The sequence below is a fragment of the Meriones unguiculatus genome, chromosome 3 (assembly GCF_030254825.1).
Source record: "Meriones unguiculatus strain TT.TT164.6M chromosome 3, Bangor_MerUng_6.1, whole genome shotgun sequence".
NCBI lineage: Eukaryota > Metazoa > Chordata > Mammalia > Rodentia > Muridae > Meriones > Meriones unguiculatus.
In genome coordinates this window covers 172,335,195-172,362,794 of record NC_083351.1, presented here as the reverse complement: position 1 = coordinate 172,362,794, position 27,600 = coordinate 172,335,195, and the positions used below count along the sequence as shown (strand labels likewise).

The following is a 27,600-nucleotide window of genomic DNA, read 5'->3' as shown; positions in this document are numbered from 1 at the left end:
CATCTCTCTGGTCCCAATAATAAATATTGTTTTTGAATGGAGTTTGTGAATATTTTTTTTTGTGTGAACATGTTTTTATCCTCAGCTGTATGCCTAGGGAAATGGACAGGTTGGATGTAACTGTTTAAATCTTTGGAGGAACTGCCATCCTGATTACCAAAGCATGTGTGTCATCTAATCCATTTTCCATTCTGAACAACCATGAGGGAGGCTCCTGTTTTTACATTCTGGATTGATGTGTGTGGACATGTGTGTAAGTGCATGTGGTGCTGGCTTCCTCACTTAAAAAAAAAAATCTTTGGAGATGTGGGTCTCATGCTAAACCTGGAGCTCTGCCAGGGGCTAGCCAGCAGCCCCCAGGGATGTTCTCCTGTCTGCTTCCCTGGTGTTGGGATTAGAGGCCTACACAACCATGTCCAGTGTAAGACCATGATAAATTTTTTTAAGTTGTAATTTAAACTCTTTATTTTTATTTATTATAGTTTATTCACTTTGTATCCTCCCCTGTAGCTCCCTTCCTGCCATTCCTCCCTTCCTTCCCCCTTCTCCACCCATGCCCCTTCTCCCCCCAGTCCACTGGTAGGGGAGGACTTCCTCTCCTTCCTTTTGGGCAGAATGCAGGGAATCTTATGAAAGAAGGGGGGGATAGTAAGACCCGGAGAGGATAGGAGCTCCACAAGGAGAGCAACAGAACAAAAAAAATCGGGGCAAAGGGGTCTTTTCTGAGACTGATACTCCAACCAAGGACCATTCATGGAGATAACCTAGAACCCCTGCACAGATGTAGCCCATAGCAGCTCACTGTCCAAGTGAGTTCTCTAGTAAGGGGAACAGGGACCGTCTCTGACATGAACTCAGGGGCTGGCTCTTTGATCACCTTCCCTTGAGGGGGGTGCAGCCTTACCAGGCCACAGAGGAAGACAATGCAGCCTGATGAGACCTGATAGACCATGATAAATTTTAAGAGAATGTTTGGGGGGGTGGAAAGACGGCTCCGTCTGTGACATCTTACCCCGTGAGCATCAGGACCCGAGTTTGGACCCCCAGCACCCACAAAAGCAGAGTGCAGTGGCACACAGCTGTAGTTTCTAACACTGAAGGGGTGGAGATGGCTGGCCCCTAGAATCATTCTTTGGCTGGCAATTCCAGGCTAGTGAGAGATCCCTTTTCAACAAGTTAGACTGAGAACAATGTAGGAAGATCCTTGACATTGACTTTGGGCCTGCACATGCACATGCATTTTCACTGGCATGCACACAGACATGTAGCTGTATGTGTATACAGTCACATGAGCATGTGTGTACACACATACACACACACATAATTTATTTTGAAGGAAATAAGATTGAGTAGAAATTATAACCATCTACTCTAACCTACTCTTTTTCCCTGTGAATATATTTCACTACAAATCATACTGAGTAGATATACTAAGGCTATGAAGCTATTCAGAATTGCAAGAACATTTAACTGGACTAAAAGCAATGATGGAAATATTCTCATCTTCACCCTGTCTATGTTTAAAGGAATAATGCAAAACACTTTTTTCAAATACAGAATATATAAGTACAAAGTCAGATGTAAAGAGCAGATGTGAACCTTTAAAGGTCATGTACAGAGCTTTATATAGGCCATACATTAAAGAGGGTGACTTAGAAAATTCAGTGAACCCCACAGTTTTGAACTTCAGCATGTCACATATAAAATGGAATACAACACTGATTTAAAATTTCAAAACAGATGCCCTTGCTGGGGTGGAATAAATAAATACGGAAATGTTAAGGAGAATTTCAATTAAAATACTCAACTTTTACAGAATTTTTTCTTGCATTTTAAAGTTTTCATATGGGGATTTGCTGTACTGTGCTAATATCCATTCAGTGACAGTGACCTTTTACACAATGTACTAGTGTATTATATGTTTCTTTTTATCCCTTAGCACGCTCCCAAGTTTGTCCTTTCTGGTTTTTGTGGTTGTTTTTTTTTTTATCCCTTAACATGTGTGAGCGAATGGAGAGTACTGTCTACCCTGAAATTTAAACTTCCAAATTCCTGGGAAGGTGGAGGGAGACACTACAGCTTTCTAGTCCAGCCTCACTTGATGTTTTCCAGTTTATTAAACACGTGCTGAGATGGCTCCATAGGAATATAAGTGTGTAACATAGCTACTGAATGTTTCTCATTTTAACCTCACAAACACAAGCAGACTTCAGGTGGAGCAGAAGTTGAAGGCTTCTGCCTGTTTTCTGCTGAACACTGGACTTTCCTAAGATGCATCAAGTAAGTATACACTTGAGTATATTTTTCAAAAGAGGCATTTCAAATCCCGGGGCTTGAAAGTGGAACTCATATAATCACCTGTGCTTTGCATTCCTCAGTTCATCTGCAGCACAGGCAGGGAAAGGCATTCCTGGCATATGATTTGCTTCCTGCCGGCTGCTTTTTCTATTTTCGGGTACCCCAGGACAAAAGGATTTTGTGGTATTTGAATCTGCACATTTTCCAATTTTCAGAGACCATAAACGCCTAGATTTTTGTATTAAATTAAAATTATACTCTATATTTTACAGGCATTTCACCAATATTGTGTGTATGTGTGTATATCATGTGTCACTCTCTGGGTGTATGTCTATGTATATTTGTGAGACTGAATATGTATGATGTCTATGTGTATGATGTATGAGACTGTGTATTATGTCTCTGTATATGACATGTGTGTGCCTGTGTATGAGGTATCTGTGTATATGATGTGTGTCTATTAGGCTGTATGTGTAGTGTCTGTGTATGATGTGTAACTGTTTATGTTGTGTGTCGAGGTCAGATGGGAACTTTTCAAGAGTTGCTTCTTCCCTTCCACCTATGAAGAAGGCTCTTCCTCTTTTCTGTTACGGTGCTGCACACCCAAGCTGGCAGGTTCCAGTAACTGCTATCTCTCCTCCCATATTGCAGCAGCCAAGACAGGATTCTAGGTGAATGCTACCACATCTGGCTTTTCACAGAGGTTCTGAACTCAGGTCAGCAGAGTTCAGAAAAAAAAAAAAAAAAAAGTGCTTTTACCCACAGACTTACCCTTTTTAAATTTTTGTATTTACTCTGTGTGTATGGGTGTTTTATCTGCACATATGTACCATGTGTATGCCTGGTGCCCTCAAAAGCCAGAAATGCTCGTTGGATCCCCAGGACTGGAGCTACAGGTTGTTGTGAGCCACCATGTGAGTGCTGGGAACTGAACCCAAATTCTCTCTGGCAGACCAGCCAGTGCTATTAGCTAATGAGCTATCTTCCTTTCTTCCCTGCCCCCTTCCAGTATTTTAAACTGACAATCAAACTTTTTATTTACTCTGAGTTATTTAAACAATTTAAAAGAAGGCCTAATATTGCGTATGTCAGAAATTAGAAAAGAATGAACAAGGATTTTTTATTTGCTTTTAGACAGGTTTAGCTGTCTAAAAAAACCACACCTTTAATCCCAACACTGAAGGAAGCAGAGGCAGGCTAGTCTCTGTCTGAGCCTAGCCTGGTCTACACTGCAAGTTTTGTAGGCTGGGCAGTGCTAATAATGATACCCTGTCTCAAAATTGTTTTTTTTTTTTTTTTCATTTTTAAGATTTATTTATTTATTATGTACACAGTGTTCTGCTTATTTATTATACAGTGTTCTGCCTGCATGCAATCCCATTATAGATGGTTAGGAGCCACCATGTGCTGGGAATTGAACTGAGGACCTCTGGGAGAGCAGCCAATGCTCTTAACCTTTGAGTCATCTTTCCAGCCCAAAAACGTATGTTTTGAAAAGCTTTTTAAAAGATCTGTTCACACTCCTGTCTCACAAGCAGCTTCACTTCAGCACCTGATTGTGTCTTTTCCTCCTTTTTGGAAAACCCATGCATAGGTCAGAAATATAAAATTATGAAATATGAAATTATAAAATACGGTTAAAAAAGTCAACTTTCTAATGAAGAGACTGTTTGCTGTGTCTAGGCATGTCATCATATAATAAAATACATTACATCAGCATACAACAGCAGAAAACACTACGTGACTGTCAAGCACAACACTCCTGTGATGACTCAAGCACAATCTGTAACATGGAACTAAAGATCATAGGAACCTTACATTTGCAATGGCGCTACACTGAACAAAATAGGTTTTGTATTATTGGAGAAAAAAACACGAAATAAGAACTCCACACAGTGGCACACATCTGCAATCACGTCACTTTGGGAGGCAGAGGCTGGAGGACCACTGAGTTTAAGGATAGCCAGGACTACACAAGAGAAATCATGTCTCAAAACAAAAACAGAACTCCTTAGATATCTGTTCAGATCATGCATAAATTTGGGATTCCCATAAATGTTTTTGTTATTTTGTCATAAACTCATCCTAATATGTAGTAAATATTCTTAAAAGAATATTTAAAAGAAAACCTTAAAAAGTTGAAGGAGTACTCTTAAAAATGTTAATATACTGTAGTCTGCTGTGCATACATCCTTTGTTATTTAGCAACTGTCCAAGTCAGTTGGCATTACCAAACTTGAACTTCTGTAGTCCAAGAAAGAATAACTAGTATTTTCTTGGCAAAAGTTTTTTTTTTAATTTTTAAAAAATTTATTTTTATTTTATGTGCAGTTTGACTGCATGTATGTCTATATGAGGGAGTTGGATCCCTTGGAACAGGAGTTAGAGATAGTTGTGAGCTGCTATGTGGGTTGCTGGGAATTGAACCTGGGTCCTCTGGAAGAGCAGTCAGTGCTCTTAACCACTGAACCATCTGTCCAGCCTGTTGGCAGAAGTTCTTAATTCTTTCAGAATGATTTTTTTCTTTTTCTTTTCTGAGACAGGGATTCACAAAATGCCCACTGGTCTCAAACTTGCTGTGAAGTTAAAGATGAATTTGAACTCCTGCCTCCAGCTCTTGAGTGCTGGTATTACAGGTGTGTGCCACTGTACCCTACTCTGAATGATATTTTAAGGGATGACAAACTAGTTTTAGCTCTGATATTTAAGAAACGGATATCTAGATCCATTAGCAACTTTACAATGTAATTGACTACATACATTTCTCCACCATAAATGGTCATTTCAATCTACAAAAGATAAATACGCCAAAGCTCACGGAATATTTCTTTTTAAAATGAGATCTATTTAGTATGTGTTTGTGTTCCATGGCACATGTGCTATCAGAGGATAACATCCAAGAGGCAGGTTTTTCCTTGATGGAACATCAGGAATGTGTATATGTGTGATATGCATGTGTTTATCTGTACATGTATGGCTGAGGACACATGGATGTGTGAGTGCTCCTGTGTAGAGGCCCAAGACTGATAGATGGTGCCTTCCTTGATTGCCCTCTACTTCCTGAGGCAGTCCAGCTTCCTCAGTGCTGTGATTATATGCTGCTACCCTGCCCAGCTTCTTAGGTAAGTTCTAGGGATCTGAACTCCAGGCCTCCTCCTTTGCAGGGCCACTGAGCCATCACCCCTGTTGATTCCTTACTTCTTAGCTGTCATTAAGCTCTAGAGCACTTATGTCTTCACATATAAAAAATAAACACGTTTGGGAGCTGGCCAGAAATTCATAGTCTTGGAGGTCACCGAGGATGGACCTCTCCCTCACAATTAGCAACATGTAAAACTATGGATTGAATTTGCAGGGCTGTCATGACCAGTTAAAAGAATGGAATTTTTGAGTTATCTCTGGCCCTGGATGGAAAGGTAGTTCCAAACTGCTCAAAAGGTCATAAGGCCTGTATCTACCTGAGGTTTTACAAGACCACAGATATGCCACTGTCCCATCTTTAAAAAAAAATTTTTTTTTTGAGACAGGGTGTGTTAGAATTATCATTACTGTGATGAAACACCATGACCAAAAGCAAGTTGGGAGGAAAGGGTTTATTTTTATTTGGCTTACACTTCCACATCATAGTCCATCACTGAAGGAAATAAGGACAGGAACTCAAGCAGGGCAGAAACGTGAAGGCAGGAGCTGATGCAGAGGCCATGGAGGGTGCTGTTTATTAGCTTGCTCTCCATGGTTTGTTCAGCTTGTTTTCTTACAGAACTATGGACCACCAGCCCAGGGATGGCACCATCCATGATAGGCCAGGTCCTCTCAAGCCAATCACTAATTAAGAAAATACCCACAGAAACTGCTATAGCCAGATCTTCTGGAGGCGTTTTCTCAGTTGAGGCCCTCTCCTCTCTGATGACTATCTTGTGGCAAGCTGGCATACAACTAGCCAGCAGACAGGGTCTATCTACAGAGCCCTGACTGTCATAGATAGAACTCACTATGTACATCAGGCTAGCCTTGAAGAGATCCAGTTGTCTTTGTCTCGAGTGCTGGATTAAAGGAACCATTATGCCTAGTGTCATTGCTCCCTCTGTTTCCTCTTTTTCAAAGCTACTCCAAGTGGGCCTGCCAATCACCTGAGGAACAACAACAACAAAAACACTGTCTGTTTTAGAGACATGTGTTTTAAAGCCTTCCTAAAAATGTAGGCTGGCACAATAATCTCTTTGGCCAATGTCTGTTCTCATCCCTTGTGAGTGGGCTTTTATGCCAAATGGTTTCTCTGGCCATTGTTTACTCTCTTCTTTGGGTGTACTTCCTTTTATGATTCTGAACCCCGTTTATCTTCAACAGTGTGCCCTTGTATGTCTCATCTGAACTCTTTTATTGGCAGTCTCAAGAAATGAAGAGCTTGAGGTGAGTTCAGAGGGAGAGGACACAATAAAATAATTAACATAACTCACCTGGGTTACTTTGGATCTTGATAAATAGAAGCTAGTGTTGATTTTACACAAAAGCCGGTTTATCACAAATAAAGGAAATAAATATATGCAGGTTGAAAACAAAAGTTCAGGGCAGTTAGAAATGCTCAGCTTAGCTCAGTAGAACAGTACAAAAGTATAAGCCCAGCACTCAGGAGGCCGATGCATGTGGATAAAGACTTCTAGGTCATCCTTAGCTACACTGGGAGTTTAAGGTCAGCTTGGGATACAAGAGACCTTGTCACAACTAAACACCAAAACAAGCAAAAATTAAATTCAGGGGCGGGAGCAGGAAAAGGCTTCATCTGTGTTAGAGATTCCACAAGGCTGACTCAATTGCCAAGACTGTACAGAGATGAAATGATAAAGGTCCAGAGGCAAATTATTTTGTGCTATCTTTAGGCAGAGTCAAGAAAGCCACTCCCCAAAGCAGCACACAGATCTGGTCTAACACAAACCTCTGTGGGAAGGAAGCTTGGAGGCAATGAGCTGAGCACATTACCCAGGCATGGTGGTCTGCTAGGGAGGCAGAGAAAGGTGGAACTTGAGGGCTCCCTGGCCGGCCAGTTTAGTTTAATTGGTCAGTCCCAGATCATAAGTGAGACGGTCTCAAAAACTGGGTGGCTGGCTCCTGGTGAGTGACACCTGAGGTTGACCTCTGGCCTCCACAGGGACCTAAGCTGTGCTCACCTACATACATGTAACAGGAAGACTGAAACAAAAGCATCCATTACGGCCAATGACAAGCTACCAGTTATCTACTAGGTAATTTACGCCCAATGAAACTGGCATCACATATGAATTTGTTAGTCAACGAATTCTGACACTGTGGTAAGAAAATGCGTCCACATACAGAGTGCAGGGCAGTGGTCTGCGAGGCTGATGAAGATCGCAAGTTTGAGGCCAGCTTGGGCTTTACAAACGTATCCTCGGGTCCGACTGACCTAAATAGGGAGGCACTACTCCACAAAGAACCAGAAAGGTCCTCTTCGGAAGTTAGTGTTGGGGAGGATTTATTTTTACCTACTTTTTTCCTCGGTATATCTTCAACATGGTATGACTGACCTTCGGACACCGGATGGCAAAGCCACCAACCCGGAATTTCTTAAGAACCACACCTTTCTGAAAGGCTGAGATTAACGCGCTCAGCACCACGTCAGAAGCCGAATAAACGGCAAAAAGCAAGTCTTTTGAGTGACTTCACTCCAGCCGGAAGGCAAACTCTGAACACCAGACGGGTCTCTAACTGCCGTTGCTCCCTGCCCCTGCTCCGGTGGGGCACGTCCGGCGGTGCTACGCGAAGCCCCACCTTCACCGTGCCGTGGCTTAGCGGCTGCGCTCGCCCACGCTGCAGGAGGGCAGGTGGTGAAGCTCCGTGGGAATTCCTCGGAGCTGTAGTCCCCCACTAAAGCAACTTCCGGCCACCCTACCCTGGGCAGCTCCCGCTTCCGAGCTCCAGCCAGGGCTTGAGCGGCAGGAAACTCAGTTCCGCCCAAGGGCTGGGCAGCCTGACCGGAAAGGCGGGCTTTGGACACGCGGGACTCCTCCTGTCTTCCGTTTGCGCCGCGCTCGGCTGCTCGGCCAATCGGCGGCTACGCTTGTCTCGGTAGCCAATCGGAGAGGCCCGGAGGCGGCGCGGTCCTCCGGGGGCCGCACCTTCCTTCCTGCCTCCAGGTCCTTCTTTTGTTACGGCTCTTTGCTGTTTCTCGCTCGTGTGCAATCCGGCGCCATCGTGCTTTAGGCGTCCGTGGGGATGGGCAGGAGCGAGGTGGGATCCGAGCTGACGTCGACCTGGCCTTGGCGACGGTGGCGCGCGCTCTGGAGGACTGATGGTTGAAGGGCGCCAGGAGACAGGGCCCGGACGCGACGGCCGCCGCATGTTGCATACCAAGCGGGGACAAGAGTCTTTCAGCCCTTGCCTCGTGCCTTTTGTAGTTCCTTGACGCAGGAGCTCTTGGGGCGACCTGGCGCTTTGTGTGTGGTAAGCCCGGAGCTTGAGCGAGGATGCTTTGGAATCCTAATCCCAGTGAACCAGTTTTCTGGAGACCTTTTGCCTGGGTGAGGTGGTTAATGAAGGAAAAGCATGGTCTCTCTGACTCCTGCAATCTTCCAGTGCGGTGGGAGCCGCTCAGGTGCGGAAACCTAAGAGAAAGGGCGGGCAGTCATTGTTCGGGGTTGGGAGTCGGGCGTCGTGGACCGATTGGGTTCAGAATTGAGAAGATAAGAGAACAAAACAAGTTCGCTTTTATTTACACTTTCAGGAACGAAAGAAAACCGGCCAGATTAAGGCTTAGTTTATTGTCTTTCACGAGGAGACTCTTAAGTCGTTCTTTTCGGAGCGTCCGAAGCCACCGTTGGAAGCATTGATTTCTTTGTATCCTTCAAATGATACTAAATTCTCAAGTGCAACAAGATTTCTTTCTCCTCTGCCGTTTTACTCTGGATTGAAGCCAACCAAGTCATCAAGGTAATATTTACTCACACCTTTCCATTCTGATGTGCTTATACCTTATTTGGATGAAATAAACAGCGTTTGCCTTTTTTCCCCCTCTTTATTTTAAAGAAAGCCTATGAACTTTGGGAAATGAGTGCTGGGGGAGAGATGGTGCAAATGTTTGCTTGACTGTTACGATACAAGGCTTTGTATTTTTGTAACAGTTCTTCAGTTCTTCTTAAGTGAGCTATTTTACCACGCAGTTGTGCACAGTTGTTCATGATGTTTAGTCTAGTCTCACTTCAGCAGCCCTCAACACATCTGTCTTAACATTGCAGTGCTGGGCTTCAGCCCAGGTCTTGTACATGCTTTTGGCCAACCAGCACTTGTTTTCACAACATGAACAGTTTCATTTTCTGTCTGAACCAGGCTTGTTTCCTAGAGTCTGTTTTCAAACTGCGGGTGATCTTTCTGAGTGGGTCTCCCAAAAAGGTGGGAGTAAAAGTTAAGGCCAGTTTTAGAAGTTTTACTTCACCTTGTAAGAACACCGTTCTTTTTTCTTTCTTTTTAAGGCTTGGTTCCATGTAACTCAGGCTAGCATCAGACTTGCTGTGTAGCTCAGCATGACTCTTGATCAGCATGCCTCCACCTCCCTGGTGGTGTACTACTGCCAAGCCCAGTTAATGTTCTGGAGCTTGAACCTCCGGGCTTCGTGCATGCTGGGCTAGCCTTCTACCACCAGTCCTATATCACTAGCCACAAACTCCCCCATTCTTATTAACTGTCCCTTTGTCCCCCAACCCCTAGAAGCAGTATTTTGTCTGTATAGATTACTTGTTCTGTGTGTTTCAGATGGACGGAGTAATACACTAGTACATAGGATTTTTGTGGCTGGCTTTTTCCCTGCAGAATAATGGTAAGAGTTCACCCTTTTTGTTTGCCGTTGGTGGTGGTACTGACAGTGCATGCTTTTAATCCCAGTAGAGGCAGGCAGATCTCTTTGAATTCTGACACCAGGTGATGTACAGAGTGAGTTCCAGGGCAGACAGGGCTACAGAGAGAAACCATGTTTCCACATTGCCTGAATGTATCCTTGTATATGTAAGACATCAGTTGCCAAGCATTTAATTTACATTGTTACTATTTATTTTTTCAGTGTTACTAATAGCCATACCGTGAGTGCTAGTGGGCAACTTAGTATAGCTACATTTCTGTTTCTCTAGATTATTTAAGTGGAATTGCTTCTCAAGTGCCTGTTCCCATTTGCTACTAGCAAAGGGTAAAAGTTCTTTTTTTTTTTTCCACATGTTTACAGTTGTGAAGTGATAGCTTGTAGTGTGCCCCCTCCCTCACAGAAGCTTGATAAGAAGGAAACCTACAGCATGTGTAGGATTTGGGGAGAGCGGCATGTGTCCTTATGTCGTGTGTTTTCGTTTGGTTATGTGGCATTTCACAAAGGTTTGGGTTCCATTTGTAGCACAGGGAACAAACAACCATGGACTCAAAAGACAAGAACTAGGGAGATGGCTCTGGTGAGAGCCTGATTGCATGAATCCCAGAACCCTTGAAAAGGAGGAAAGGGAGAACCGACCCCACAGTCTGATTTCCACATAAAAATCATAACAATAGCAAAAATCCTTGACATCAGGAAAAATAAGTATTTGTATAGGCATGTGGGTGTGTGTTTGGGGGTGTTGAAGTTAAGAGTAATCCTTAGAATACAAGCAGAGTTCCAGGCCACTCTGCGCTACATACTTAAACTTTGTCTCAAAAAAATCAAACATACTGGTTATGTCACTGGAGAAATGGCACTTGTTGGTCTGGTGGACTGTTTGTTTCACAGCATCCATATGGTAGTTCACAAACATTCTTATCTCCAGTTCCAGGGATCTAACACCTGGCCTTGGGGGGTATAATGCATGCAAGTGGTACACAGATAAACACACAGATTAAAACAGCTGTAAATAAAAATAAGTGGGTTTTTTAAGTATACAGGTTATGATTGGAGAAATTTTCTGAAATGATTTCTACCCAAAGAATGGTTTTGTCTTCCTACTTTGTTAATGTATTGAAAGAACATGAGGTACTGATAAGCACTGTGACTACCACAGAAGTGGGATCCTAGGCTGTCTTCGTATTCTATTGCTGTGAAGAGACACCATGACCACAGCAGATCTTATAAAAGAAGCCACTTGATTGAGATTTGCCGACAGTTTTACAGGCACGGCTGGATGCCCGGCAGGAAGGCATGGTACTGGAACAGTTGCTGTACATTCTGAGCTCCCCACAGTGAGCAGGAAAGATACTGCATGGGGTTTGGGGCTTCTTCTGAGGCTGCGCCTCCTAATCCTTCCTTGACAGACTGACTGGGGAAGAAGCATGCAAATACAAGAGCCTACAGAGGGCCAGTCTCATTCAAACACCACACGGGCTAGATGGGTTTAGAAATATGGTATGCTAGGATATTCCCGAAGAACAGGAGGAAGAATGCAGCTGAGCAGAAAGCCTGTTGAGCATCTTAAAGTCAAGTGCCTGTCTCTTAACTGCGTGCCTGCTGCTGTGAGTCCTAGGACGGATCGGTGGCTTCTGATAGTCTGACGACAAGCCTTACTGCCCTGAACCTTTCTGGTCTCATCTGGTAATTTGAATACATTGTGATTTTTAACGACAGATGGGGAAAATGTCAGACCCTTAAGGAAAACAACCTACTTTAATAAGCCAAAGGTGTCTGCTCTGGATATTAGAATACTTGCTAATGTATTTTCTGCTCTTTGCTGTTGCCTCTAGTAGCTTCATATCCAATGATTAAAAGTTTCACTGCTGTTCACATAATGAGCTGTTGTGATTATTGAATAATTAATGAGGATATGTAAGCTTTACTAAAGGTTCTGTTGTTACAGACTGTCCCACCTTGCACATGATTTATAAGAAAATCTCTTTTTCAGGAATTGTGTTCTTGGTGATGTCTGAAAGATATGTGGCTTTGGAGGATTATGAAATGCACAAGAAAGGTATAGTCATCTGCTAAATATTCTGAGAGAGGGTCTGACTTGGAAAGATTATGCAAATAAAATTGAAATCTGAAAGGCTTTGGTGAAATCTTAATTACCTATTTTTGGAATGGCAAAAACAATTTTTATGCCATTTATTGTGTACCAGTATGTGGAGCCTAGAGGACAACTTAGAGGGGTTTGTTTTCTCCTTTTGTCACCTTGTTCTCAGGTATCTAACTGGGGACATCTGTCTTAGTGACGGCGAGTGATGGTGCCTTTGTTTGCTTTGTGTGTGTAGGTGTTCTGTTTGCATGTAAGCCTGCACCATGTGTATGCGTGGTGCCTGAGGAGGCTGCACGAGGGTGTCCGTCCCCTGCAACTGGAGTTGGAGATGCTTGTAAAGCCGCCATGTGTGTGCTGTGAGTCTGAGCCCAGTCCTCTTACCTGTTGAGCCCTCTCACCACACCCTCTAAGGCCTGCCTTTATATAGTTTGTGCACGGCTTCTCAAAGGGCCTGCAGGCATATTAGCATGGTTGGAGGGTTAGTACTGTGCCCTTGAGCATCTGCCCTGTTGTCAGGTTCCTGGCTAGTCCTGCCAGCACCTTTTATGCAGTGTCCTGCTGTGACTCATTTACAAGGTTTCCCATTTTTAAAATTCTGTTCTTTGCTTTAGAAAGTGTTGGAGTTCTGGGATTTCTGGTTACCAAATTTAGGTGGTCCTAACTCTTACAGAAATTTTTTTTTTCTTTTTTGGATATGAATGTAAATTGAGCTTCTTATTCAATTAAAGTTGTTTAAAGTGACAGGCGTAACTTTGTCTGAGGAGAATCCAGGCTAGGTGTAGGTATTGGGCTTGTTTATCGCTGTCTGAGGACCTGGCTTGAGAAGACTGCACCAGCTCCAGACTCATGCGGATTGTCTGACCTCCCCTGAGGTCATAGAAAGGGGAGCTTCTAGATCTTGGTTGAGGAACTCCACCCTGTCTAATGTAAGAGGGCTTATAAGAGAGTAACAGGCCCATTTATTTCATATGTAGGATTTGGATTTATATTAAGCATATGCATATAGTATTTGAATCCAGCAAATGGGTATAACAGCATGCATATCCAAGTAAGTGGTTCTTTATTTTAAAAAAAAGATGTTTTCTGTGTGGGGGTGTTTTGCTTTTATGTATGCCTGCACACCAAATTTGTATGTTAACCTAAATTCCAGAAGTCAAATAGAGTTTGAAGTCAAACAGGAGTTAAGGAGTTGTGGGCCATGTGGCTGTGGAGCAGCTAGTTCTGTTAACTGCTGAGCTAGCTCCAGCCTAGTGGTGTGTCCTCCCTAACCCCTACATTCTCATCCTGGAACTCACTGTGTAGGCCAGCCTGGCCTCCAATTCATGGCTCTTTCTTGAGGTGCTTGATTCTTTTTTTTCTTGTATATATTTACATATAATTTATGTATGTTAGTATGGAAAGTTTCTAGGGCACTTAAAGTCTTTTTAGTCAGGGGTTGGGGTAGGCCTGGCGAGATGACTCTTCTACAGGTCCTGAGTTCAATTCCCAGCAACCACATGGTGGTGGCTCACAACCATCTATATTGGGATCCGATGCCCTCTTCTGGCATGCATGTGACCTGCAGATAGAGTACTCATGTAAAATAAATCTTTTTTTACAAACTCTTTTTAGTCAGAATGTTTTTCTTGGAGCATTTCCTTGTAATTATGAAGGTAGTTGGAAAAGCTGGTTGGAACTAAACTATAATTAAAAATTAGGAATCCCCATTCTTAGCATTTTTTGGAATGTGGTTTTGGTCCAGCTGTACAAATATTTAACATCACTGAAATATATTGACATTTCCCCCAAAGCTTCAACAAGTATGCTGAGCATATATTTACAAAGTACCTGTCCCCTCCTTGGTGCTTGTTTGTCCCTTTGTGGCTGTTGGCTTCTCTTCATGAGCTACGTGGACTATCAGGAAATCAGAATATCCCTATTCTATTGAATACTGTATCAGATGGAGTTCTTTAAAGGAACAGAGTCGATAGGACAGATGGACACACACATACAGGTGGGTTTAGAATGCCTCACCGGCTGTGGCCCATCCAGCCCAGCAATGAGTGTCTCTGAAAGGAGAGGCCAGGGGGCTGGTAGTTGCTCAGGAAGCGTTGGAATCTGGAAGAAGTGGGTTCTGATGCCAGCAAGAAGTGAGGCAAGCTGGTGGGAAGCAAAGACTTCTGTGGACACTGCCACTAGAAGGTGTGGCCTTCCCACCTCCAGTAATCCAATTAAAATCTCTGAGGTGTGCCCTGCTGCTTGGGCTGTCCCTGCCTCGGTCAGGCTCACAACCCAAGACTGGTCCACGTTGTCTTTGTGGTCTTCCTCACTCCTCCCTGAACATAGAAATGACTTGACTCACAGGCAAGACTGACTTTGAAGTTGAGGTACAAGAGCAACATAATTGAGTTATCAAAACAAAAGAGCCACACACATGGTTCTTATGTTTTAATAATGAAGTGTAGCTGTATTATATTTGGTTGTATTCATAGCTATTCTCAGCTGGATGGGGTCGAATCTGGGTTGCAGGTTAGCCAGGCCTGCTAAGAAAATTAGATCTTAGTTGGAAACCTTTAGAAAATATTGTATACTTATAAAGGGGGTGGAGGGATGGCTCAGTGGTCAAGAGCACTGGCTGCTCCTGAAAGACTTGGGTTCACTTCCTGGCACCGACATGGCTGCTCACAAACATCTGTAACCCCAGTCCCAGGGTATCTGAAGCCTTTGGGCACATGCATGTAGGCAAAGTACTCTTCCATATAACATAAAATAAATGCTAAGGAAATATATTACACATGAAGCACAAAATAAGCAGTTTTATTACACGGTAAGGTCAATTTTCCATATCAGGCTTGCCTGGTGATGGGAAGATGCCACTAAGGTGACGTGAGATAGTCTGAACAAAGGAGAAATTACAGTAATACACTTGAAATAGTCTTTATGAGTTTTTGTGGCATGTTTTACATTAGATAATAGTTACTTTTAAAATTGTATTTACATTTTAAAGGGCCAGGCACAAGAACAAAACATTCCTGAATTTAAATAGAGTGACCACAGATGCCTGTAATTAGCTTTCTGTACTGCTATTTGCATCATAAGGACACTTCACATAATTGTGACTTAAATATATGGTGTAATTTTGCATTGATTTGTCTGTTTTTTTTGTAGGAATGAAATCAGGATGTTTTTCTCAAGATCATACCATTTGCAAATGTATTCAGTAATTTTGGAAATTTATATAAGGTAAGGGATTTATAAACTTCGTTCTTTATGTAGATTTAGGGATTTCTAGTTACCAGGCTGGCTTTCAGTTCTAATTCTGCCTCAGGCTTGGTTTTGCCTCAGACTTCTTCTGATGTGTAGGAATAACTTTGAGGAGATACAGCAACTGGTTATCAGTGTTACCAAACCTTTGGCTGTGTGAGAGCTAGTAATGTCTGTCCTGCCTTGGTATCATCCATACCTGGGCACCTTCTTTATATGTGGAAGAAAACTTACACCTATCAGCCAACTGGAACATAATTGTACCTTGGCCTACCTGCTTGGATATACATTACTCCAGACAGGCCACACCTCTGTTAATTGGATTAAGAATCATTGCTGGGGTAGGTATCGGTATAGAGGGAGTAGCCTTTTCAAAGACCTCTTAAATTAGTTTGCTAATGGCCATGCAGGACCAAATGGACTGATGGTGTTTTACAAAATGGGAAGAGCTAGGCCTGTGAAAGGGGTGCTCTGTCACTTCTAAATGAAGACTATCACTTCTGTGTAAGCAAGTCAGGATGATCAGAGATATGGCCCAGAAGTTAAACAGATTGCAAGCTAATCATTGGAATAATATAAGTTATGATCGATATATAAGAAAATGTTGACTCACATGGGGGTGTGATGAGAAAACCGGAATCAGTTGACACAAAACCATAAAATCAGTGAAGCAGCTGATTCAAAACAATTACCTTTATTTCTGCCTATGATGGAAAGTAAAAAGTCCTATGCCAAAAACCTAAAAGTATTGAAAGAATAAAAACAGCATCAAGACCCAGAGACCAGAGCCCAGGCTCTTGAGACTTACTCAGCCACGCCTCTTTTACGGTCCTTCACCCACTCTCCGGGCCTGTTCAGAAAGCAGCGTTTCCCATTTCTGCTTTAGCAAAAGTACTTCACACAAGCCTGATGGCTGGAGTTAATTCCTGGGACCCATAGGGTGGAAGAAGAGAATGGACTCCTGAAAGTTTTCTTCTGACCACATACACCCAACAACTAAATAAATGTGATTTTTAAAAATTAAAATATAAAACTGAAACATTAGAGTGATGGTGTTTTGAAACATGAACATGGCACAAGTGATTATGGAACAAATTGGATATTTTGTGATAGTTTTTGTTTTTTACACAAAACTTTGAAATGAGAACTGGATCAAAATTATCAAAGGAATTGACTGTAATCTTGTGTGTGTGAAGATTTCTTTGTAATGGTTGTCATTTGTCTACAGTGCCCTCAGAGTCCGGTTGGAGTTTCAGGCAGTTGTGAGCTCCCGGAAGTGGGTGTTGGAAACTAAACTCTACGCCCTCTGCAAGAACCACAGCTCCCTTAACCACTGAGCCATCTCTAGCCCAACTTTCTGTAAATATGAAGCTGAAATCTTTGTGGAGAAAAAGCAAGAGTGGGTGCTGTGATGAAATGTCATGACTGCAGCCAAACAATCGAACTGTAACTTCCTATCAGTGCTTCCTGGTAGAGGGCTGGCCCAGAGTCAAACATCAGATGGTCAAAAGTGTTCTCCTTTACACTACAGGAACCACACTTAGTGGGATGACTGCCTCCCAAATGCGGCTCTCCCGCGGTTCTCACCTGCTGCTCATTTGTACTGTATTTATTAAACATCATTTTCTACCATGCTGACGTGATGAGCTCTTTCACTGCTTGCTACTCCAAACCACAGCATTTGGTGGCCCCTACAAAGGAGCGGGGAAAGTTAAAGTTCTTGTTTTTGTTTTTGTTTTTTTTGAGCTAGAACCCTCCTTCAGTCAAATGCAGGTTTGGAAACAGTTCATGGCCTGTAGTCAGGGCAACTTGCTGATGAAGCCCAAAGGACCCCCGCTGTGGGGGGTTCAATTACCATCAGTCTTGGTAGTTGGCAGCCAGTGCCCCTGGCGTGTGTAGTTTATTACAGTGGATAGTCTAGTCTATAGCATGTCAGGGTTAAACTGCCTTGCCTTGTCTGGTAGAGAAGACCTGCACCCAGGCAAGTCTGCACATTGGCCCCTCTTCACTTTCTCAGCCTCTTCTGGAGTTGGCAGCCACTGAGAATCCCTGGCTAAGCTATACCCTGCCTGCCTCCAAGCCTCCGCTACGTCACCCTTTTTTTGTCATTTCCTTGTGGCCTGCGTTACTGATACTATTCATCTGAGGACTTGTTCATGGCACCTGATCCAGTAACCCATGGTTTTTGCACTTTACCTTTTGGCCCTTGACAGGAGTTCTCAGTAAGCTGAAACAACTCTCTAAACAACTTTAGAGAGTTGTGCCTTGGATGTTGATTGGATCCTTGTTCTATTAGCGATGCCCTATTAGGAATTAGGGTCACTGGTGCCCTTCTCACTGGAGGTCAGCCTTATTGCTGTAGACTCATTATTGCAGTGTAAGTTTCAGGGACCTCCTTAAAATTTCATCATTTCTTTCTCCGCAGTACAAACTTCAGTTGTAGGTCTGCCTTTTCTCTCTTGTTTTGGTGTTTCAAGACAGGGTTTCTCTGGCTGCCCTGAAACTTACTCTATAGATCAGGCTGGCCTTGAACTCCCAGAAATTTGCCTGCCTCTGCCTCCCAAGTGCTAGCTGATTATTTTCTTACAGTAACGGTAGTAGGCTGCTTACGTACATTCCTCAACTCACTGTGGGGTGTTATGGAGATAATTTCTGTTTTGAGACAGCCTCACTTGGGCTGGCCCCACACTCCCCACATGGCTGAGTGTGACCTCCAATATGTCTTTGTGCCTCTACCTCATGTATTGGCATTAGAGGCTGTGCCACCATGCCCTGCTCTTACAGTTTGGAAGGATCCTTTTTCCTTTATTGTACCCCCTGAAATGCTCATCCTGATTTTCCAAAAATCAGTGAAACAAAATAACCAGCTGCTGAAGTTTCACTTGTGTGATTTAAGCAGGAGGCTCACTAAGGAGTTTATGGTTGCATTTGCCCCCTGGAGTCAAGATGCAAGTCCAGACACTGGTCTTGGATAAAAACCAGTCTTAACCATTCTATTAGTCTGAGAGAATTTCCTTTCATGAACAGAACTGCAATCCAATCAAATCTCTGGAAAGAGTAGTTCTCATTGTTACCTTCATAGTCAAACCCTCTAGCTCTTATACTTGGACTAGAGATTCCTGTTACAGACATGAGGTCTGGCCCAGCAGGAAATCTCCATACCTGAAAACTGGGCTCAATCCAAAAAGCATGCAGGCTGCATGTGCAATGGGGATCTAGGGTAGGACCCAGTCAACACTGCTCAATATTCTAGCCCCTGTGAGAGCAGCCATGTACTCTCCGTTAGAAACATTTCTCAATGCCATCTTTTCTGTCTTGTGCTTAAATCCTGAGGACCCTCCTGTGTCCTGTGACAGATTTGTGCCTATCTTTCCTCCTAAGCATCAGACACAGGTAGCCCAGCACCTGTCCTTCCAAGGATCGGAGTCAGGAAAGGAACCTTAATGTTGTGTGCCCATCTGAGTGAAAGCTGAACCTGTTTTATGGTTGGGCCCTTGACCTTAGCACAGGTATAGGTGGGCTTCTGTGGTCTCCTGAAGTCTACTTTTACTGCCCCAAGTCTCCCTGGGACTTAGAAATAATTACTGTACCCTAACAACTTTCAGCAATACAGGAGGAAATTCACTTGAAAGCAACAGTTATATTTCACAGCTAACTGCCAAAGACCTGCCCTGTCAGAGGAAGAATATTGCTCAAGTGTCAGCATATCGTGATAAATACACCTGAACTTCGAAAAAAGTCAGAGTAAACAGCTTTGCTCAGGAATGGGGAACAAGTGTCTGGCCATGACCATCCTTATTTTATAGGCCCACTTACAGCTATTTGCATCTTGTAGTCAGTCCTTATTTTCATCTTTTAAAGTTGGCATACAAAGTAATAGGTTTCACTTTGGTGTTTCCAGATTTTTGTATTTTTTAATCTACTTGTCAAGTTCATCTCTAGGATTAAGCAGTTCTAGGGCCAGGTGATTTTCAACATGGATTTCAGCTAATAACCTCAAAGGATTCGTCACCATTAGGCCCTTTAAGATTAATTACCAGTAGGCCACCAGAATTTTCTTGCCAGCCATTCTTAACTGTCCCTTCATGACTGTTCCTGACAAATCAACAGAAGGTAAGGACAGCATTAACGTTGCATGCTGGGGCTGGAAATACGGTCTAAGGGTCACAAGTAATGTTCTTTCAGAAGAACCAAGGATGAGCTGACACCTCTGGCCTCGGCAAGTGCCTGTTCTCAATGTCCACCCTCATACTCATAATTAAAAAGTAAATTTAAAAGGATTTTCTGTCGCCTGGAGCTCCAGAAGAAACCTCCTAAACATTCAGGATCGGCCTAGGAGAAAGGCCTCTGAGAAGTGTTGTGGACTTGTCACATGAAGGCCACAGGGCCCGGCTCTTGTCCAGAGAACACCAACCAGTCAGACTTGCTCTATGTACCTTGCAGGATGTGTGCAACAGGCAGTCCTGCTACCGCTCCCTTTCATCTTCTGACCTGCGTGAATTTTACTGCCTGTGACTCATGTATTTAGTTATTTCTGCCTGGCTTCAATGAGCAAATCAATCTGGAAATGATCTTTCTTTCATAATGCCTCCTTTTCACTTGATCCAGAACAAGGCTTGATTAGTAGTTCACCAAGGTGAGCTAATAGACTTGTGAATGATGCTAGTTTTTCCTTGTTAGCTGCAGGCGGTCCTTAGCAAGCCCTGACTTTGTACAAGTATCCCTTCACCAGTCCACAGTCAATCTAATATGAATTCCAGCTACTCCGGAACCTTAGGTTATCAAGTTCATGGACAGCTTGGATAACAGTAAAAAATGAGACATTTTTTATTTCTCCATAAAAAATGAGGGTCACAAATATGTATTGGTGGTAAAGTACCTAGTAAATGCTGTTTCTCCTTTTTACCCTACCCAGACCCCCTGCTCTGTCAACCATGTTTAGGGTGGGACTACTCTTCACTGCACTCTGGAAGTCTCTCCTGTTGTGCTGAGGATTAATGATTGTCACTGTCCCTTTGCTGCTGGATTTAGATTCTGGCAGCTGCCCTAAGCTGCTATGCGTGTCCCATCCTTGTGCTGGCATGGGGTGGGCTACCATTTTCTCAGCTTAGTAAACTTGCTTTATAAAGTGAAATGTATGTATAGGACACTGAGAGGGTTAATTAAAAAAAAAAAAATTCCACTTTCCAGTACTTTGGACTACTGGCTTGTTGCTAGGGGTCAAACAACCTTGTGTATACTATGCAGAAGCTCCTAAGCATGTAGAAACAGTATCACCATGTAGTTCAGGCTGGCCTCGTACACACATCCTTCTTTGCCTAGTTTGTACTCAGTAAAGAAGCATTACTTTCATGTAAGGAGGCTGAGAAAGGTGTTAATAGGTGTAATATAAAGTTAGGGGACCTCAGTCCTATCTAGGTGCTGTTTATAGCAAGTGATTTCCTCTGGCTTCATTTCACTGATAAAATAGTTCCACCCTAAATACAAAGTACAATGAGGCAACACATCCACTACGGTTGGAAGCTCTGAAGATGATAATAATCCTTTTTAAGTACGGGACCAGCCTCATTTGGTAAAAAATTACAAAAATATACTAGTGCTTGCTTTAGTTGGGGCAGGAAACATTAATGATAAGATTACTAGTGAACCCCAGCTGGGAAATAAACCCAAGTCCTCTGTGAAAGCAGCACGTGCTCTTAACTGTCAGGCCATCTCTCCAGCCTTTGCTGTTATACTTTGTTTCGCTTTTGGGGACTAGCAGCCTAGAGTGACCGGAACTTCTTATGTGGCCTTGAACTCCTGATCCTCCTGCCTCTACCTCTTCTACATTTTTCAGTTACTGGCTTATATCGCTAATAGAAAACGACATATGCTCCAGTCACACACACACATAAAACAGTACCTTTGGATTTGCTCCAGAGGCCCAAGACGAGTGCTAGTGGGTCTGAATACCATGGTTAGTTATTGAAATATTAAGGATACCAGTTGCATTCGATATCCCTCACTCATGTATCTAAGACTTTCTAAGTTAAATCCCTTTGGTGTGTGTGACGAAATCACCTAAGTTTTCAAAAGGCAAACGCAGAACCAATAATTAGCCTTGCCGAACCACAAACTGAACCCGCCCTCGCAGCCCACAGTTTTCGCGCGGTTTGCCCAGTGTGGGTCGTGTCGCCAGCAGCTGCTGACGCCTCACAGGAGTGCTACGTGGCGTCCCCGTGGTCACCGCCGTTCTTCCCAGACGGAGACGCCCATCGCCACTTCCCCTTGATGCACCGCCAGGCGGCCGCATCCCTACGTTAGACGCCTCCTCTCCAAACACGGCTAAATCCCTACCTCCAGCTCGCCTAGCCTTCCGGAGCCCCTGCTTCCGGAAGTGCCAGCCCGCCGGGTGGGAGGAGCGAGCCGCTGCTCCCGGAAGTGCCGGCCGGCGGGGTGGGCGTGGCGAGCCGCCGCACCCGGAAGTGGCGGCCCGCAGGCGGGGCTGCGGCTGCCACGTTGGAGCGGAGCGTGGAGGTGGCCCTGTGCTGCGGAGGAGGGGCGGCGGCGGCGGATCCTGGCAGAGTCCGACGTTCGCCGGCCAGCGCAGGACAGGTCGCTGAGGTCCGCCGGGTGTGTCTGCCGTTTGTTTCCTGCCGCTCGCCAGGTTCGGTGTCCGCTCCCGAGGCCCGAGGCCCGCTCTCCGCTGACGGCGCGCCCCTGGCTCGTTTCGGCCCCGCCGGGACAACGCCTGGAGTCGCATCAGCAGGGTGATCGCGCCCGTCATCCTCCGCCAACGATTCCAGGCTGCCCTGCTCCGGAGTGAGTTTGAGGTTAGGAGCCCTTCAAACCCTGTGCACAAAGCTGTGCGATCCCCAAGGGCACGGAAAGGAAACAGACCCCGGGGTTATTTCTTTGACTTCAGTTAGGTTGAGATTCCCTGTTTTGTGTGTTTGAACTGTTGCCAGATTTGAGGGCTCATGGATCTGAAAGGAAGACTACTATCTTTTAACTACGATTGTACTATTTAGGGACGGCAGTCGCCAATCACAACCTGTATTTCAAAAGTGTATGACTTCGTTGGTGGTGTTATACTAAATTAAAATGTAAGGCAGTTTGGGCATATAAACTTTTTCTGTGAGTTCGAAGAACTAATTCTGCAAGTCTTCTTGCAAGTTGCAAGAGGTTTTTGATAGTTCCTCCAAACTGTTAAACTCTAAAAAGCTGAAACTTGGTTCTTTGTCTACAGTTGTAACTGTTTAATATATAATTTAGCAGTTCGCTTATGTCATGGTATCCCTTGTATTCCTGATTATTAAGGAGTTGCCTAAAATTTACTGCCCTTTTGAGTAGTTCTGTCCTTATTTCTGTCTCAGTTATGGCAAACTGAGAAAGGTTTGCCGGGAATGAGAACTTTAGGATAATTGCTGCCTAATTGTGAATATGTTACAGAGTTTGGCCATGTGAGATTTGAGCGAGTTTTGGATTTCACTGATTAATTTCATGTAAGCAGGTTCTTTTCTGAAACATGTAAGAGTATAAAGACATTTATAAACTGTAAAAAGCAGTGCTATCAATCTTTTGACGTTTTTATTCCTCTTTGAAAGCATTGGTCTGTTTTCCTAGAAAAGCATGTTTTCACTGTTTGCACACACTTGGGCAGAACTTTCTTTGTAATTTTATGGGGCTCAAAATTCCCACATTAAAAACTTGTGAAGGGATAATGCTAAATTAATTTCTTTTTGTTTCTTCCTCTCTTTATCCTTCCTTTCTTCATTCTTTGAGACAGGGTCTCATGTGGCCCAGAGTAGCCTCAAACTCACTGAATGGCCACAGATGACCTTGAATTCTGACCCTCCTACTCTGACCTCAGTTCTGGGATCTTAGGCATATACCACCCCACCATAAGTGTTCCCGTTTTTTGTAGGTTAATTTCCCCTCCTAAGGTTTTTAATCTTATAGATTAGCATGCTACCATGAAGTTCAGCAACCATAGTTGATTATTTCAGTTGGTTGAATGAGGTGAGACTAGAGCAGTTGATAACAGTTAGCACCTCTTCGAGAACAAACATTCCTGTCCTTAGTGAGATGCTTTGTCCATGTGGACTTTCACTAAAAATAGTACCAGTATGGGATTTGTACTCTTCATTTGAGAATCAAAGAGCTGTCCTTTACCTCTGGTGTGGTGTTTTCACAGGTGTGGGGCAGCTCTGTGGTGTTTGAAGGTTGCTGCTTGTGACAGATTAGTACTGCTGAGTGTTCATATTGCTTCATAAAACTTGCAATTTGAAAATCAATTTAGGCCTGCGGAGATGGCCTATCAGTCAAGAGTGCAGATTGCTCTTCCTGGCACCCACATCAAGTCGCTCAGTCACCTGCGATTCCAGCTCAAGGAGGATCTGACTCCTGGCTTCTGAGGGCACCTGCATTGGCATGCCCGTACCTACACAGACACAAACAACCATGCATATAATTTAGAAAATCAGTACAAAGAAGGAAGTTTCCACTTAACTCAATGCAGTTATCATGCAGAGAAAGTTAAAAAAAAAAAAAAGAGCTCTTATCTGGAACATAATGTTCCTCAGATGTTAGGTTTTTGGGGTTTTTTTTGTTTGTTTTTTTAATTGAGGGGGGTGATACACAGGGCCTTGGAGACTCTAGGTATATGTTGTGAGCTGCATCCCGAACTCTTGGGACTTTTTTTTTTTTGTGTGAAAATACTCACATCCAGTGAAACTGTATATCCATGGCATTCTTTTAAATATAGATTGGGGTCTTCTTGTTTAATTTGAGCCCTAACTTACTGCACAGCTGTAGGCCACTATTGTAACATAGGGTTTTCTTTTCATGCAGCTGGCTTTGTTCTGTATAGGTTAATAAGAGGAACTGCTTTTTACATTAACGTGGAGTGTTGGAGCAAAGAAACAGATACACTTAGGAATGCTTTGAGTTCTTACTTAGCCATTTTATGCCCCTGTGGTAATCTCTGTTACACATTAACTGAACATTCAGGATTGGGTAGCCCTTGTACCTTTGCTGTCAAGATAATATAATTCTAGTCAGACTTTTTTTTTTTTTTTTTTTTTTTTTTAGATAATAGGGATCTATATGCCCTACTAAAGTTCTCTAAACCTAAACCCCAGCTTAAAAATAAAAAAGCTATTTGTTTTTCTTTTTGAAATCTGGGGCTGGGCAGTAGTGGCACACACCTTTAACCCTGGCACTAGGGAGGCAGAGGTAGGCAGTTCTATGTGAGGTCAAGGCCAGTCTGGTCTTCAAAGTGAGTCCAAGACAGACAGGGCTACACAGAAAAACCCTGTGTTGAAAAACCAGGAAAAAAAAAAAAGAAATTATTTTGAAGTTAACCCACAACCACTGCTAGTATTTTTTAAACATGAACAGACCCTTTAATGCAGTTAAAAAAAAAGTTTTATCTGACACTGGCCTTTTTAGCTTATCTAGGTAATAGTACATTTGTTTTTCCTTGACTATACACACTAAAAACTGAAACAAAACTTTCATAGGCCTCAGGCAGCCCTCAGCATATCTTTGTTTGTTTGATTTTAAGCGTATATGCTTTTGTCAGTTTGCACACACTGAGTGCATACAGGGAGCCCTCGGAGGCCAGAAGAAGGTGTCAGTTCTTCTGGCACTGATGTCACAGACAGTTGTGAGCTGCTGTCTGGTGCCAGAGCTGAACCTGGGTCTTCTGAGAGAGTAGTGAGCACTTTGAATCACTGAGCATCTCTCTAGCCCCACCCTGAGCAATTTTGAGTACCTGATTGGAAGTTGACATGATGGTACATAAAGCAGTTTGTAAGAAGGCGGATTGGGAAACATATAAATAATAGGTGTTAATGGGATAGGATAAAATACCTACTTAAAATGGGATGATACTGTATTATAGAATGCCTGAAGTGTGACCCAGGCTAATGTGAACGAGCACTCATGAACTTGCTGAGATCCATGTGAACTGGATTTCCATAAATGAGCTGGAACTTGAATTTTCTATTGAAGGTTAAGTCAGTTGGCTGATAGGAAGAAGAGGGCTCATAAGAAGAAAATAGGTTCTGTTCTTTTTTATTTGGTTTTGTTTGTTTGGTTGGTTGGTTTTCTGTTTGGTTCTGTTTTTATACAAAATCAGAATCTTTTCCACCAGAATGATCTTAGGTATGGTATTTTCTCAGTCGCAGATAAGAAGTAGCCTATTGTTTTTTTAGACTGGGTCTTACTGTTTAGCCCTGGCTGCCTGGAATTTACTGTGTAGGCCAGACTGGACTCAAGCTTGCCAACCTGCCTCAGCTTTTAGTACTGGAATTAAACGTGTGCTAGCCCACCTTTAATTGTTTTGATCTGTGACATGAACCCAGGGCCTTGCACAGGCTGGCCACTGGTACTCTATGAGCGAGCTGATTCCCCCACCTGCCTTTGTGCGTGTTTATGTGTGTGCTGCCTGATGCGTGCTCCTGTGCGCACAGTGGAGGCCTGAGGTCAGTGTTGGGTGTTGCTCTCTATTGCTTAAGGCAGGAAACCTCTCTTACTGAACCTGGAAATCGCTAATTCACTAGACTGGCGGGTCAGTGAGCCACCCAGATCCTCATGTTTCACGCCAGATGCTAAAACGACAAGAATGCTGCCTCTTTACTTTTTGTTCTGAGACCAGGTCTCACTAGGTTGCCCGTGCTGGCCTTGAGCTTGTTCTATAGTGCAGAATAGATCTGAGTCAGTCATCCATCCTTCCTTCCTTCCTTCCTTCCTTCCTTCCTTCCTTCCTTCCTTTCTTCCTTCCTTCCTTCCTTCCTGAAAAGCTAGGATTACAGCACAAGTACATCAAAAACCAATCTGTGTGCAGGGCACTTTATTTGGTTCTCTATAATGTACAGTATCCTGTTTAAATCTCACTATCCCATGAGGTAGTCACTTTTTACTAAGTGTACAGACCAGGGCTCAGAAAAGCTAAGCAATGTCTAACGTATCACATCTAATAGCATCAGAGCCAGTATCCAAACCCAGGCGTGACTGCTCATCACAGCTTAGCCATGCAGTACAGGTATGCAGTCTCACTTTCTTTACCCAGCATACACTTGTTTTGTCTTGTTTTCTTCAGTTATTTGTTTTGTTGTTGAGACAGGGTCCCTCTATGTAGTTGTAGTTGTGCTGGAACTCATCAGGTATACCAAGCTCTCCTCCCGATTTGTTAAGGCAGGGCCTTTTGTAGCTAGGCTGCCCGAGAACTCCTGCTCTGTCAAGTGCTGAGACTGCAGGCATGTGCCACTGTGCCCAGCTTACCTAGGCTTTTTTTTTCTTTTTATGTGACGGGGTCTTGTGTAGCTAAGCTGATCTCAGACTTGCTATGTAGCGAAAGATGGGCTTGAACTCATTCTCTTGCTTCTGCTTCCACAGTGCTGGTCTTAAAGATGCCTGACTTCTAACATGAGAAGTCTTTAATTGCATTATGCACGATAGGTGCATCATCATTTCTCCTAAATACTAATATTTTTATTTTATAATTATTTTACAATTTAAAATTATTACTATTATTTTCATGTGTATGTGTGTGAGTGCATTGTGTACTCACATATGATGACAACGACAATGAAATACCCAAACTGAGAAGCAGTCACAAACAGGAGTTCCATGTTTGGATTAAACATCTGAGTTCAGTTCACCTGTCTCTCCCCATCTTGTACAAATTACCCAACTCTCTGCACCTTAATTTTATCATCCGTAAAGTTTTCAAGTAGAAACAATTGAATGCGTACAAGCCTATCCATGCAAACTAATAAAGTGAGCTTGACACTCTGAAGAGCACTTAGGAAACTGACAAAAGTGCTCTGTGGAGCATTGACTGTATTTATTCATCTGACAGTGAAACCAAACTGGGCCTAGGAAAGAATGTAGCTGTAAAAGTCCAGTAAGCAAAGAAGTGGATAGTAGGAGACATGAAACGCTGTAGGTCTCTGTATCTGTATTGACTCGGAGGCAAAGGATATCTTTCAAAGCTGGCCAGTCAGTCAGTAGGAATCTAAGCATATTTAGAGGCACAAAGGTAAATACTGGGAGATAATGCTATTGACTTAACCGGGAGCAGTGGGAAGATTATGTGAGCCAGGGT

General features: G+C 43.3%; 1 protein-coding gene across 35 annotated transcripts in view; it reads left to right on the top strand.

The window, feature by feature from the left end:
• Positions 1-21,975: 21,975 nt before the first annotated feature.
• Positions 21,976-27,600, top strand: part of Sec31a (SEC31 homolog A, COPII coat complex component) — a 55,076-nt gene continuing 49,451 nt past the window's right edge. For 15 of the 35 annotated variants that reach the window (XM_021646105.2, XM_021646102.2, XM_021646100.2 and 12 more), the window contains exon 1: positions 21,978-22,318. The gene's annotated coding sequence lies outside the window, so the exon portion shown is untranslated. Of the gene's footprint in view, positions 22,319-27,600 lie in introns of all 35 variants that reach the window. The other 20 variants (XM_021646082.2, XM_021646096.2, XM_021646088.2 and 17 more) reach the window with 3 other exon arrangements.